Source organism: Pongo pygmaeus, chromosome 14 (assembly GCF_028885625.2).
Source record: "Pongo pygmaeus isolate AG05252 chromosome 14, NHGRI_mPonPyg2-v2.0_pri, whole genome shotgun sequence".
Classification (NCBI taxonomy): Eukaryota; Metazoa; Chordata; class Mammalia; order Primates; family Hominidae; genus Pongo; species Pongo pygmaeus.
The window spans coordinates 28,950,725-28,964,861 of record NC_072387.2 but is presented as its reverse complement, the minus strand read 5'-3'; the positions used below and the strand labels follow the sequence as shown (position 1 = coordinate 28,964,861).

Here is a 14,137-nt window from a genome sequence, read left to right as displayed (position 1 = left end):
GTGTTTACAGTGAAGTTCAGCCTCTTTTCACGTATTTATTGCCCATTGTTTTCTCCTGATATTTATTGTTTCTTATTATTTGCTCATTTTTCCATTGGGTTGCTTGCCTTTTTCTCACTGATTTTCAGAACTATTTATGTGTCTGGATAGTGATGCTTTATTGGTTATGTGGATTGCAAATACATCCTCTCAGACTGAGGCTTGTAAATTTTTTTGCTTTATTGATGGTGCCTTTTTCTGAACAGAATTTTAAATTTTAATGTGTCTGATACTTCAAACTGTTCCTCCTGCTTTGTGATATTGGTATAAACTCATGTTATCTTTTACGGCTTTGCATTCTCACATGTAGGTGTTGATCTACCTGTGATTTATTTTTTCTTGATGAATTTGTTTTCTGTTGCTCCAGCACCACGTGCCAAGTAGTGCACCCCTTCCCCATTGAGAGGTAATGTCCCCATCACATACCAAGTTCACATGTATTCACGGTTCTTTTTCCAGCTGTAGCCTCAGTTTCATCATTTGATTTACCCACCCCTGAACCATATCACACTCTCTTAAGACTTGTAGCTCTATAAAGTAAGTTGTGATATCTGTTATCTCTCTCACCTTTATATTTAGGTACGTCCTGGCTATTTTTGGCTCATTGCTCTTGTATGTTAATTTTGTAAATCAGCATGAAAAACAAATTTTGGGAAAAGATTTTGGAAATACATTTTATCTTTAGATCAATGTAATGATAGTTTTCATCATTATTGAGTCTCTCCATTCATGAATATGGCATATTTCTCCATTCACTTAGGTCTTCTTTCATGCCTTCCAACAAAGTTTACCCATTTCCTCCTATTAGAAATGTCTTGCACATTATTATTACATGTATCTCTAGGAACCTTGTGGGATTTTTCACTGTTAATGGAATCCTATATACTTATCTAATTTTTGCTAGTAATTTTATGCTGAATTTATATCCTGCAATTCATTGAATTCCCTAGTTAATTCCAATAGCTGTCTCTAGATTATCTTGAATTTCCTCTTCAAAAATGTTCTAAGCATAGTAATAGTTCTTTTCCTTCCTAGACCCTATAACAGATTTCTTTTTTCCCCACAATCTGCTTCTAGGGTCTCTAGCACAATGAGGCATAAAAATGGAGCTGATTTTAGAGCAGCGCTGAATTTTACAATGAAAGATAATACTTTCTATATGATTTAATCCTCTTTATCAGGATAAGGAAATTCTCTTGTAATCTTAGGTTAAGAGGTTGTTGTTTTTCTTAAATCATAAGTTAGTGTTTATCTTCTATAAGGTTTTAGTTCAGTAGTATTTTTTACCTGCATTATTAGTTATGATTATTATTATTTTACACACTCAGTGCTCCTTTAGATTTACCTGTATTATCTTGCATTTTCTTTGCTCACCCGAGCTTCATGTATCTTATTCCATCTTCCCAGGTTCAATTTACTTTTGGTCAAAGTATACCTCTTAGTGGGGTATTGTGTGTAGGTCTTCAGTGGGACACTCTCTCAGGATGTTTTGGTTCTGAAAGTCTTCATTTCATCCATTCTGTCGGTTCTCTTTTCACTCTGTTGATTGTTTTCTTTGGTACGCTGAAGCGTTTTAGTTTTATGTAATCCCATTTGTTTATTTTTGCTTTTGTTGCCTGTGCATTGAGGTCTTATTCATAAAATCTTTTCCAAGACCAATGTTGTAAAGCATTTTCCCTGTATTTTCTTCTAGTAGTTTTTATAGTTTCAGGTTTTGCATTTAAGTCTTTGATCCATTTTGAGGTAACTTTTGCATAGGGTGAAAGATACTTGCAAACTATTCATCCAACAAGGGATTTATTCTTGTGTATTCTAGAATACACAAGGAATTCAAACACCTCAACAGAAAAAAAAAAAAAAAAAAAAAAAAAAAATTAAAAATGGGCAAATGATTTGAACAGATAGTTCTCAAAAGGACATGCAAATGGCTAAGAAATATATGGAAAAAGTTCAATATCACTAATCATCAGATAAATGCAAATCAAAACCACAGTGAGGTATCATCTCACTTCAGTTAGAATGGCTATTGTCAAAATTACAAAAAATGACAAATGCTGGTGAGGAGGTGGAGAAAAGGGAATTCTTATACACTATTGGTGGGAATGTAAACTAGTACAGCCACTATAGAGAACAGTATAGAGTTTCCTCAAAAAACCAAAAATAGAACTAGCTTATGATCTCACAGTCCCACTACTGGGTAAAGAGCCAAAGGAAAGAAAATCAGTACATCCAAGAGTTGTCCACACTCCCTGTCCATTGCAGCACTATTCACAATAGCCAAGCTATGGAGTCAACCCAAGTCTCCATCAAAAGATGAATGGTTAAAGAAAATATGATTTTATACACACACACACACACATACACACACACACACACACAGAGTGGAATACTATTCAGCAATAAAAAAGAATGAAGTCTTGTCGTCCATGGAAACATGGATGAGCCTGGAGGACATGGTGTTAAGTGAAATGAGACAGGAACAGGAAGTTAAACATGTTCTCACTCATATGCAGAAGCTAAAAAAGTTGATCTCATAGGAGTAAAGAGTAGAACCCAGGTTATTAGAGGATGTGGAAGGGGAAGGGGAATATAGGGAGAGATTTGTTAAAGGACACAAAATTACATTAGGAGGAATAAGTTCTAATGTTTTATAGCACTGTAAGATGACTATAGTCAAGAATATATATTTTCAAATAGCTAAAAGAGAATATTGAATGTTCCCAACACAAAAAAAGATCAATATTTCAGATGACAGATATGCTAATATCCCTGATCTGATGACTATACATCGAATGTATAGAAACATCACTACCTACTCCATAAATACTACAGTATTATGTGTGAATTTTTAAAAATAAATAATTTTTTATAGTCAATGAAAAGAGTATATTCTTTTGTTGGTTTTTGTTCATACATTGTTAAATTTCAACTTTCAATAATAAAATTCAATAAATTTGATTCCTTAATCATAAAAACTTGCTTTACACATTATTTACATGTTGTTAAAGTTCATACAAAACGTCACAAGGATTTGATTGACTCTATGCATGGTACCATCACACAGAAGGAGGAGGGAGCCAATCCAGTAACACACATTCAAAGATTAAATTGTAGATATGCACAATGTATTTGGCACTGTTCATTAATATTATAACACCTTCCTCTCAAAGACAGGCATTCTTAAGTGTTAGTCACAATATACCAGAATTTGCTATTCACATGAAAACCACCTTTTAAACTTTATAACAGTAATCAATTATTATGGTTTTAAGAAACAAAACACAATGAGAACTGGGAATGGAATTCAAATCCTCCAACTTCTTGCTATGCTCCAAGCTGCCATTCATGAAACAGGTTTAATTTGGTAGTATTTCCCTTGTGGGGAGTGTCAACAAGAAACAATTTAAAGACAATATTTTCCAATATAAATAAAGACATACACTTTTGTTTAAAATGAACAGTTCTTCTTGGGAGTGCAAAGGGATCCTTGATGACATAGAACTTGTGATGATTTTGGCAGGAATTATAGAACAACCAATGCCATTCAAGTTGTGGAGATTGTACTAGCAGGTGAACTCATAAAGAGAAGGTTCTGGAATGCCTATATCTGAAATCAGAATCCTAGTAGTTTGTAGTTTGCCTCTTCCTAGAACTTCAAGAGACCCAAGTCATAGGCTAGATGTACTTTCAAGTATATACTTATGAATGGAAGGAGAAAATAAAAGCACAAAAATGCAAATATTAAACCTTTAGTGGCTTGGGCTATATTCCCTTAGGTAATTTATTTCACTAACTTCACTTTAACAAAGATTAAATCCCTTCATTTTAATCAGGTCCATTAAATTTCATTCATTAAAACTATACATACTCCAGAATGTTTATAAGACATTTATACCTATCATGTTTACAAAAGGCATAAATTCAGTCTTAAGCTGCACTACAAATGCCTCAATATAACATAATCACAGTATAAGGAAACAAATCAGAAATTCTCTGATTAGATATGCTGTAGCTTCACACAAAACTCTCAGTAATAAATTAAAACAAAAAGTCTTAAAATGTATAATGGACTATGCAGTGCAAAGTAATGTCACTGGACCAAAATTTAGTTTAATCATTTTTATTTCAAGTGTATTTTAAAAATCATAAATGAGGTTTCATAATCCAAAGCTGAAACATTTATTCTGCATAGCTTCAGAATTGACAAGCAATTGCAGACCATGCTTTCCAAATCCAGTCCTTTGCTATTTTTCAAACTTCTGAGATCTAGTATTAAACTGCTCCCTTCTAAATGTACAGTTTTAGATAACTATTGTACACTTGGTGATAAGAGTTTTCTGAAAACAGTCTATCAAATATAAAGAATGGTTTCTATCTAAGAATCAGCAGTGAGGGAAGAAATACTAAACACCTGTCAAGAAATCAATTATTCATTTTAAAAAATAACAGAACCAGTGCTGCTCTCTGTCATAAAAGAGAACATGTAAAATTTATTTTTATAGACTTTGGCAATATTTTATTCCCCACAGAAGCCTTCAATCCTACTTAAAGATATTTTACACACGGTAACCATCAGGATTTACTGAGTAAAATTCTCTGGTATTAACCATGCCCCTAAAATGTGCAATTCCAAAGAGGAACAGGTTACTTTTGAGGAAAAAATGTTGCCTTGGTAACTTCCCTCAAATGTTTATTTTAAATAAAAATAGTTGATGGGAATATTTTTTAAACCAAGTTTGGGTATAATATGGCATACTGCCCATCAAACAAAAAAGGAAATCAAAACTTTTTTTCCATTTATAATTAGTTTTTGACCTTTACTTTTAAGATTACAACTTACTGATCTTTTATGCTTGTTTGGTTTTTTTGACTGCCTAATCCAATGTTTAAATTTTTAAAAGTCTGCATTTCAATGTAGTGAGTTCTTTTTCAAATAATCTTCATAAGCCAGAATACAGGCACCAGAGCAACACTCTCAAGTCACATTGTTTGACTATAATGAAGAGATGAAAATGGGCGGATATCTGAAGATAGGTATTCCGTCTGCTCTGAAGGTGAGCAAGCTTTTAACATGTGAGCAACACAGAACTCCATTCCTCTGGAGCTCCTTTCAACTCAGAATGCCTCAGTTCAGTAAGTCAATATATTATTCTTAAAAATTAAAGTTTGGTCACTAAGAAGGACTGAACAAAATGTATTCCCCTCCCGCCAAACACAACCAGAACAGTTCTAATCAGGCCCTCTTCGCCCCACGAAAACAGGGAAGTAGCTGGGCTGAAGACTTTAAGTGTGACATTTCAGTTCCTAAAACATCACGGCTATTTGCTCAAAGTTGTAGGTCTATGTATTTCCTTCTCCAATACGTCCCCATTTATGTTTATTTCCACATATACAAACGTGCACGTGTGCACACACACACGCACACACTCACGCTCAAGTAAGACACTTTTTTGTGTTTGTTGATAAATTATGAAGATTATGAACTAGGTGTGTACAGGGTTTCATAGGTGCTTTCTAAACATCAGAGTCACTTGAGTCCTTTCCTCCATAAGCCTCAAATCAAATTATGCAACCAATGACCACGACTTTCCCAGACGCTGTTCACAGGCTGCATAATGACGAAGGGCAGAGAAAAAGTCCTCATAACTGGTGTTTAGATGGGAAGGCAAAGAGACAATCTCAGTCAATGTGATGTGCCAGGGAAGAAAGCCTCGTGTGCTGTCCACAGGACCGAACTTCAGTACTAAATCAGGATCAGGACAACCATTTGAACTGAGTGAACTAATATATCTACATCCACATCTGTGGGTCTCTTTTGCTTCTGGGCTACTCACTGGCAAAAGTCCTGAGCAGCTCCCACAATATCTGCTTTTCCATCTTCCGGGAATAGCACCTTCACTGCCAAATGGCAATTTAAAACTTGATCATCTTTGTCGTTACTATTTGCAAACTCTGGTATTTTGAACAATCTAGGCCCAGAAGTTTTGCTGTTGTTTTAAATTTCATCCATCAATCTGGAATTATTTCTTTTGAAAATAGCTTGGTGGTCGTAGATGCTAATGTAGGAGATGCCCACGGCCATACACCACACCACGAGGCTCGCGATGTCCGAGAAGCTGAGTTCCTGCTCCACCTCGGTGATCACCAGGCCCATGCGCACAGGCAGCTTCTCCAGGGAAGAGCCGTCCGCGCGCCGGCGCATCTGGTGGTGGGCGGCGGCCAGGCACGACCCCCCGCGCGGGTGCCGATGGTGATGGCGGTTCCTGCCGACTGCCGGAGGCTTGCGGAGCGTGAAGCCGAGCGGCGCTAGGATCGCGGCAGAAGCGGCGCGCCGGCAGCGCCGCCAGATCCAGTTCCAAGTGCCGAACCGAACGCGGAGCCAGGAGGTGAGCGTGGGGTGCAGACAGAACAGGGGTGCAGCACCCGCAACACCAGCTCGTACAGCCCCGTCATACTCTTGTGACCCTCGGGCACCCCCTCTCCCTCCCGCCCCCTCCCGTGGCGCTATGGGTTTTTATCCACCCCTGCGCCGGCGCGGGCGTCGCTCCGCGTCCCCCCTCCCCCTGAGCCCGAACCCCTTCCCACTGCCAACACCTCACCTAGCCCCCGCCGCCATCTCCCTCCTCCCTTGGCAGCCCTGCCCTAAAAATAAATAATTTTAAAAATCATTCATTTTATACTATCTCTTGAACACTGTTCAGCAGGGTAGATTCCATACTGATGATTATTTTCATCAGCACTTGGAATATACTGTTCCACTGTGTGTGGTCGTGATTGCTGCAGTTGTGAAGTTTGCTCTCAATCTAATCAGTGTTTTTATAGTTATGCCTTTTTTAAAGTGCTTTTAGTGTTTATCTTTTTCTTTGATAATTTACAATTTAATTTTAATGTTTCTTTTTTAAACAGTGTTATTGAGGGATGATTGACTACACTAAACCACGCATATTGAAATTGCAAAATTTGATGTGTGTTTGTGCTTGTGAAACCATCACTACAGTTAAGATAATAAACAGATCGGCCAGGCGCAGTGGCTCACGCCTGCAATCCCAGCACTTCGGGAGGTGAAGGCGGGTGGATCATGAGGTCAGGAGTTGGAGACCAGCCTGGCCAACATGGTGAAACCCTGCCTTTACTAAAAATACAAAAATTAGCCAGGCGTGGTGGCACACGCCTGTAATCCCAGCTACTCAGGAGGCTGAGGCAGGAGAATCGCTTGAAACCAGGAGGCGAAGGTTGCAGTGAGCCGAGATTGCGCCACTGCACTCCAGCCTGGGTGACAGAGCGAGACTCCGTCTCAAAAAAAAAAAAAAAAAGATAATAAACATATCCATCACCCCAGTCTCTCCTTGTGCCCTTTGTAATCCTTCCCTCCACTTCTCCACCCTCAGCCTGTCCCCAGGCAACCACTGACATACTTTCAGTTATCATAGGTTAGTTTGCATTTTCTATAATTTTATATAGAAGCATAGTGTATGTCCTCATACTTTTGTGAGCTCTGGCTTCTTTCCTTCAGCGAAATTATTTTAAGACTCATCCATGTTTTTGGCAGTATCAACAACCCATTTCCTTCTATGGCTGAAGAGTCTTCAATTTTGTGAGTAAACGCAATTTGTTAATGCATTCAGGAGTTGATGAACATTTGGATTGGTTCCAGCTTTTGGTTATTATAAATAAAGCTGTTACAAACATTTGCATACAAACCTTTATATAGACATATGCTTTTATTTCTCTAGGAGTGGAATGGCTGGATCATATGGTAGGTGTATTTAGCTATTTAATAAACTGCCAAACTGTTTTCCAAAGTGGTTGTGCCATTTTTACCTTCCCACCAGCAGTGTAGGAGGTTTCTAATTTCTCTACATCCTTGCCATCACTTGGTATATCAGTCTGTTTAATTTTACACCTTCTAGCAGGTGTGTAGTGATATCATCTTGTGGTTTCAATTTGCATCTCTTTATTGAATAAGAAGAAAAATTGATATTAAGCATCTTTTTATGATCTTGTTTGCCATCAATATTTCTGTTGGTGAAGTGTCTGTTCAAATCTTTTGTTCCTCTTTTTATTGGATGTTTGCATTTTATTATTGAGGTTCGAGGGTTTTATATGTTCTGCATAGAAGTCCTTTACAGACATGTGATTTAAAAATATGTCCTCTTGATCTATGTCTTTTCATTCTCTTAACAGTGTATTTTGAAGAGTGGAAGTTTTTAATTTTGATGAAATGCATATTATCAATTTGTTCTCTTGTGAATTATGCTTTTGATATTGTATCCAAGGTCACAAAGATTTCTGCTCTATTTTCTTCTAAAAATTTTATAGTTTAAAGTCTATGAATTCCTTTGAATTAAAGTTTGTATATGCTGTGAGGTATGAATCAAAGTTCACTTTTTTGGGGATTCAGCATCATTTGTTGAAAAGACTATACTTTCTCCATTGAATTGTCTTTGTACTTTGTCAGAAATCCATTGGCCATATATATGTGAGTCTATTTCTGGAATCTCTATTGTGTTTCATTGATCTATTTGTCTATATGTATGCCAATACCATACTGTTTTAATACAGCTTTATATTTAGCCTTGAAATCAGATAAGTCCTCCAACTTTGTTCTTCTTTTGCAAAGTTATTTTCACTATTCTAGGTCCTTCATTTTTTTCCACATAAAACTTAAAGTTCAATTATTGGTTTTCATTTTTAAAAGCCTTCTGGAATTTTGACTGAGATTCCATTGATCTATAACTCAACTTGGGAGAATTGACATCTTAACAACTTCAAGTCTTCCTATCCATGAACATGGTACATGTTCCATTTAGTTAGGTCTTCTTTAATTTCTCTCAGCAATGTTTTGTAGTTTTCAATGTACAAGTCTTCCACATGTTTTATTTGGTTTATGGCTAACAATTTTATATTTGTTAATGGTATTGGAAATAACATTTTTACAATTTCAATTTCTGATTGTTTTATGTAAAAATACCCTTGATTTGTGTATATTAATCTTGAACTCTGCCACCTTGCTAACTCACTTATAAGTTCTAATAGCTTTTATTTCATGGATTCCATTGGCTGGTCTATACAAATGATAAGGAAAGTGTTACTCTTTCCAATCTAGATGATTGATTTCTTTTTCTTGCCTTATTTCATGAGCTAGAACCTCCAGTACAATGTTTAATAAAAGTGGTGAGAGTAGATATCTTTACCTTGTTCTCAATTTTAGGAAGACATAGATTTTTGTGTAGATGGCCTGCATCCTGTGAGGACTCTTCATTTTATCCCTGGTTTTCTGAGGGCTTTTAATCATGACTCAATGTTGGGTTTTACTAAGTGCTTTTTCTATTAAGATGATCATATGCATTTTTCTTTTTAGTCCACTAATATGATAAAGTTCATTTATTGATTTTTGAATGTTAAATCAACTTTATCTTCCTGCGATAAACTACACTTTGTCATTACATAGATGAACTAGATTTGCTAAAATTTTGGTAAGACTATTTTCATCATTGTTCATGAGGGTTATTGGTCTCTGTTGTTGTTTCTTATGATGTCTGTTTGATTTAGTAAGAAAATAATGCTGTCTTCATCTAATAAAAGAAGGACCTTTTCCTTTTCTATTGTCTGGAAGGATTTGTGTCGAATTGTTATTGTTTCGTTAAATATTGTTAGACTTCACCATGAAAACCACCTGGACCTGTAGTTTTCTTTGTCATTAGGATTTTAATTAAAAACTTGATTTTTTCGATAGATACTCATTTTATCTATTTCTTCTTGAGTGAACTTTGATAGTTTATGCCTTCCAAGGAATGTGTTCATTTCATCTAAGTTATCAAATTTATTAGAAAAAAATGGCTCATAGTAGTCCCTTGTTTCCTTATAATTACTGTAGAAGATTTGGTGACACCCACCCTTTCATTCCTGATATTGGTAATTCGTGCCTTTTTACTTTTTTCTTGATTAGCTGACTAGAAGTTTAACAATTTAATTGATTGTTTAAAATGATTAGCTTTTACTTTCTTGGATTTTTCTTATAATTTTCCCTTTTCTCTTTCATTGATTTCTGTTCTTTTTATTATTTTCTTTATCTGCTTACATTGTGTTTAATTTGCTCTTCTCTTCCCAGTTTCTGAAGGTGAAAACTCAGGTTACTGATTTGAGACCTTTCTTTTTTGTTATAGGATCTTAGTGCTTAAATTTGCCTCCAAGTATACATTAGCTGCAACTCCCTGATTTTGATATATCGTGTTTTCATTTTCAGCTCAATGAACTTTCCAATTTCTCTTCTGATTTCTTATTTGAATAATATACTTTGGCTCTATGTCTCCACCCAAACCTCACCTTGAATTGCAGTCCCCATAATCTCCAGGTGTCAAGGGTCGGACCGGGTGGAGGTAATTTAATTATGGGGGTGGTTCCCCCCATGCTGTTCTTGTGATGAGTGAGTCTCATGCAATCTGATGGTGTGGGGTGGTTGTTTTTTTGTTTTTTGCAACAATGCCCTTTGATGTCCCCATGAGGGCCAGGCCCAGACAGAACCCATCCCATTTTATCCTTAAACTCAGAAGGAAATTTGTCTAAATATTAAAGGATTAATATGGTACCAAACAATGAACCTTAAACCCTGCCACTGATACACAAGCTGTCTCTCTTAAGAGTTCAATGAACACTTCAGGAGAGTATTTCCAACAATCTTTAGATAACCACCACCCTAGAACATTTAGTGGGGAGACATTCTTTTCTCCTTTTTCTGATAACTTGGTCAGAAGTGATTGACTGTGCAAATGGTATTTCTCAGCTAAAATCTCCCTTACGAACCCTTCCTCGAAATCCCCAAGGTCTCCTCTCTTTAAGTAGGTAACAGCTAATTTGAATATTGATTCATCAGTATCCCTGTGTCTACACCAAGTTCAAACTGAAGATCTCCTTGAGGTGCTTGACTCCTTGTGGGCCTAAAAATTGTACTGAGAATTTGGGGGGAGGGACAATTTCATTAAGTTCATTTTAATCCATACAAACTTCTAAAAACCAAGCTTGCATAATGTTGTCTAATAACAGAGGCTAAAGAAAGTCTAAAACCAGAAGTCAAAAGCCTAAAAGCAAAAGGACTCATCATGCCTTGTACCAATCCTTATAATACCCTTACCATCCTAATAATAAAACCCCATGTGAGGACGAGTGCGATGGCTCACACCTGTAATCCCAGCACTTTGGGAGGCTGAGGCAGGTGGATCACAAGGTCATGAGATCAAGACCATCCTGGCTAACACGATGAAACCCTGTCTCTACTAAAAATGCAAAAATTACCCAGGTGTGATGGCGTGTGCCTGTAGTCCCAGCTACTCAGGAGGCTGAGGCAGGAGAATTCCTTGAACCCAGGAGGCAGAGGTTACAGTGAGCCGAGATTGCGCCACTGCGCTCCAGCCTGGGTGACTGAGTGAGACTCCATCTCAAAAAAAAAAAAAAAAGTGTGAGAATATACATTTGTTCATGACCTCAGCCTCATAGTTATTCCTCATATACTTGGAAAACCAAATTTATATATAATCTTATTTTTAGTCCTATTTGAGGCTGTATTTTTTTTTTTTTTTTGAGACGGAGTCGCTGAGGCTGGAGTGCAGTGGCACAATCTCAGCTCGCTGCAGCCTCCATCTCCTGGGTTCAAGCAATTCTCCTGCCTTAGCCTCCTGAGTAGCTGGGACTACAGGCATGTGCCACCACACCCAACAAATTTGTTGTATTTTCAGTAGAGACAGGGTCTCAAACTCCTCACCTCAGATGATCCACCTGCCTCAGCCTCCCAAAGTGCTGGGATGAGCCACCATGCCTGGTCTGAAGCTGTATATTTTCTAGCTATAAATATATGTTCTGTGTTCCTAAGTGTCCCTAGACATGATTTATATTTTAATTGTGAACCAACATTATACCTGGACTCCTAAGCCTCAGGGATTTACTGAAATACCATTCTATTTTATAATAATCCTTAACCAAGAATTTTAAGGGTCTTAAATTTTTCTGTGGTGCTATTCTTATCTGATATGTAGATGATCTGCTGCCATATCCTAAAGAACAGGTGAGGCCGGGTGTAGTGGCTCACGCCTGTAATCCCAGCACTTTGGGAGGCTGACGAGGGTGGATCACCTAAGGTCAGGAGTTCGAGACCAGCCTGGCCAACATGGTGAAACCCCATCTCTACTAAAAATACAAAAATTAGCTGGGCGTGGTGGTGGGCACCTGTAATCCCAGCTACTAGGAAGGATGAGGCAGGAGAATCACTTGAACCCAGGAGGCGGAGGTTGCAGTGAGCTGAGATTATACCATTGCACTCCATCCTGGGCAACAAGAGCAAAACTCCATCTCAAAAAAAAAAAAAAAAAAAAAAAAAGAGCAGATGAGTTCCGGGAATGTTTTAAAAAGACAGAATTTTTAAAGGAAAGTAACAAAAACCAGTGCACTTGGTTTTGTCAAAACCAAGTGCATTACCAAAGATGATTTTTCTAAAGAAGGCAAATCCCTTTCTCCCAACAAACTATAGCTCTTTTAAGACTTACCTAGGCTAGTAATTAGGATACATTTAAAAAGACCCTGAGGCTTCCTAACTACCGCAAAAAGTGGGTTCCCACTGTTTCTGAAATCAGCTCAGCCAAGCCTTCACTAATTGACTCTTTTTGTTTGCAAACTAAACATAAAGAGGTATTTTGTAATTTAAAATTAGTCCTTCAATAACCTGTCCAGGACCTCTCTCCCCTTGCCTACCTAAACATGATTCTCTAGCTTTTCACGTATGAGTAGAAGTCCTGGTGTGATGTGTGAACTTCATGGGAGGCATCTGAGACTCATTGCTTTTGGGCAGCCTTTCTGTTGATTCAGTAGCAAAAGGCTCATACCTTATCTAAGTGTAATAGCAGAATCAGCTGAGCTAGTGCGGGCTTCTGGCCACTTGGTTCTCGGGTTTAGTCTTCCCTATACTTAGCGGTCTCTGCTATGGTTTGAATGTGTCCCCTCCAAAATTAAGGTATTGCCAATGTGATAGTATTAAGAGGTGGTGCTTTTATGAGATGATTAGGCCATAAGACCTGCTTCTTTGTTAATGGGACTAAGTCCCTTTTAAAAGAGGCATTTGCTAGCATTAGTTTCTTCTCTCTTGCCCTTCCACCTTCTTCCACGTGAGGATGCAGCAAGAAAGCTCTCATCATTTGTCAGCATCTTGACCTTGGACGTCCCAGCCTCCAGAACTGTAAGAGAATAAATTTATCTTCTTTATAAATTATCCAGTCTCTGTTATTAAAATAGCTAGATATTCTATTATAGCAGCACAAATGTTCTAAGACAAAAATTGGTACCAGAGAAGTAAGGTGTTGTTATGAAAAATACCTAAAAATGTGGACGTGGATTTGGAACCAGGTAATGGGGAGAGAGGATGGCACAGTATTGAAGTTAATGCTAGAAAAAACCTAGATTGCCATGAACTGAGCATTAAGGGCAATTTTGGTGAGGGCTCAGAAGACAAAAGCTGTAGGGAAATCCTGAATCTTCTTAGAGATTATTTAAGTGGTCATGACAGTGAAGTTTCTTCTAATGAGGTCTCAGATGGACATGAGGAACAAGGTATTGGAGACTGGAAGAAAGGTCATTGTTGTTATAAAGTGTCAAAGAACTTGGCTGAATTATGTCCATATCCTAGGACTTTATGGAAGGTGGAACTTAAGAGCAATGAACTTATGAATGAAGACATCTCTAAGCAGTAAGAACTTAGAATGGCTTCTTTTCCTTTTTTCTTTCTTTTTTCTTTTTCTTTTTTTTTTTTTTTTTTTTTTTTTTTGAGACAAGTCTCACTGTATCACCCAGGCTGGAGTGCAGTGGCGTGATCTTGGCTCACTGCAACCTTCACCTCCTAGGTTCAAGCAATTCTCCTGCCTCAGCCTCTCAAGTAGCTGGGATTAAGGGTACACGCCACCACGTCCAGCTAATTTTTGTATTTTTAGTAGAGAGGGGGTTTCAGCATGTTGGCTAGGCTGGTCTCGAACTCCTGATCTCAGGTGATCCGCCCACCTCAGCCTCCCAAAGTGCTGGGATTACAGGCATGAGCCACTGTGCCCAGCCTCAGAATGGC

At 37.7% G+C, this 14,137-nt stretch overlaps 1 long non-coding RNA gene and 2 pseudogenes across 1 annotated transcript in view; 1 reads left to right on the top strand and 2 right to left on the bottom strand.

Annotated features, from left to right (window-relative positions):
• Positions 1-4,712: 4,712 nt before the first annotated feature.
• LOC129011940 (dehydrodolichyl diphosphate synthase complex subunit NUS1-like) lies at positions 4,713-6,492 on the bottom strand (annotated as a pseudogene).
• Positions 6,361-14,137, top strand: part of LOC129011668 (brain acid soluble protein 1-like) — a 20,560-nt pseudogene continuing 12,783 nt past the window's right edge.
• LOC129011669 (uncharacterized) overlaps positions 12,409-14,137 on the bottom strand; it is a 26,110-nt gene continuing 24,381 nt past the window's right edge. The window contains exon 3 of the long non-coding RNA XR_008493392.2: positions 12,409-13,259. This is a non-coding gene — a long non-coding RNA (uncharacterized LOC129011669). The remainder of the gene's footprint in view (positions 13,260-14,137) is intronic.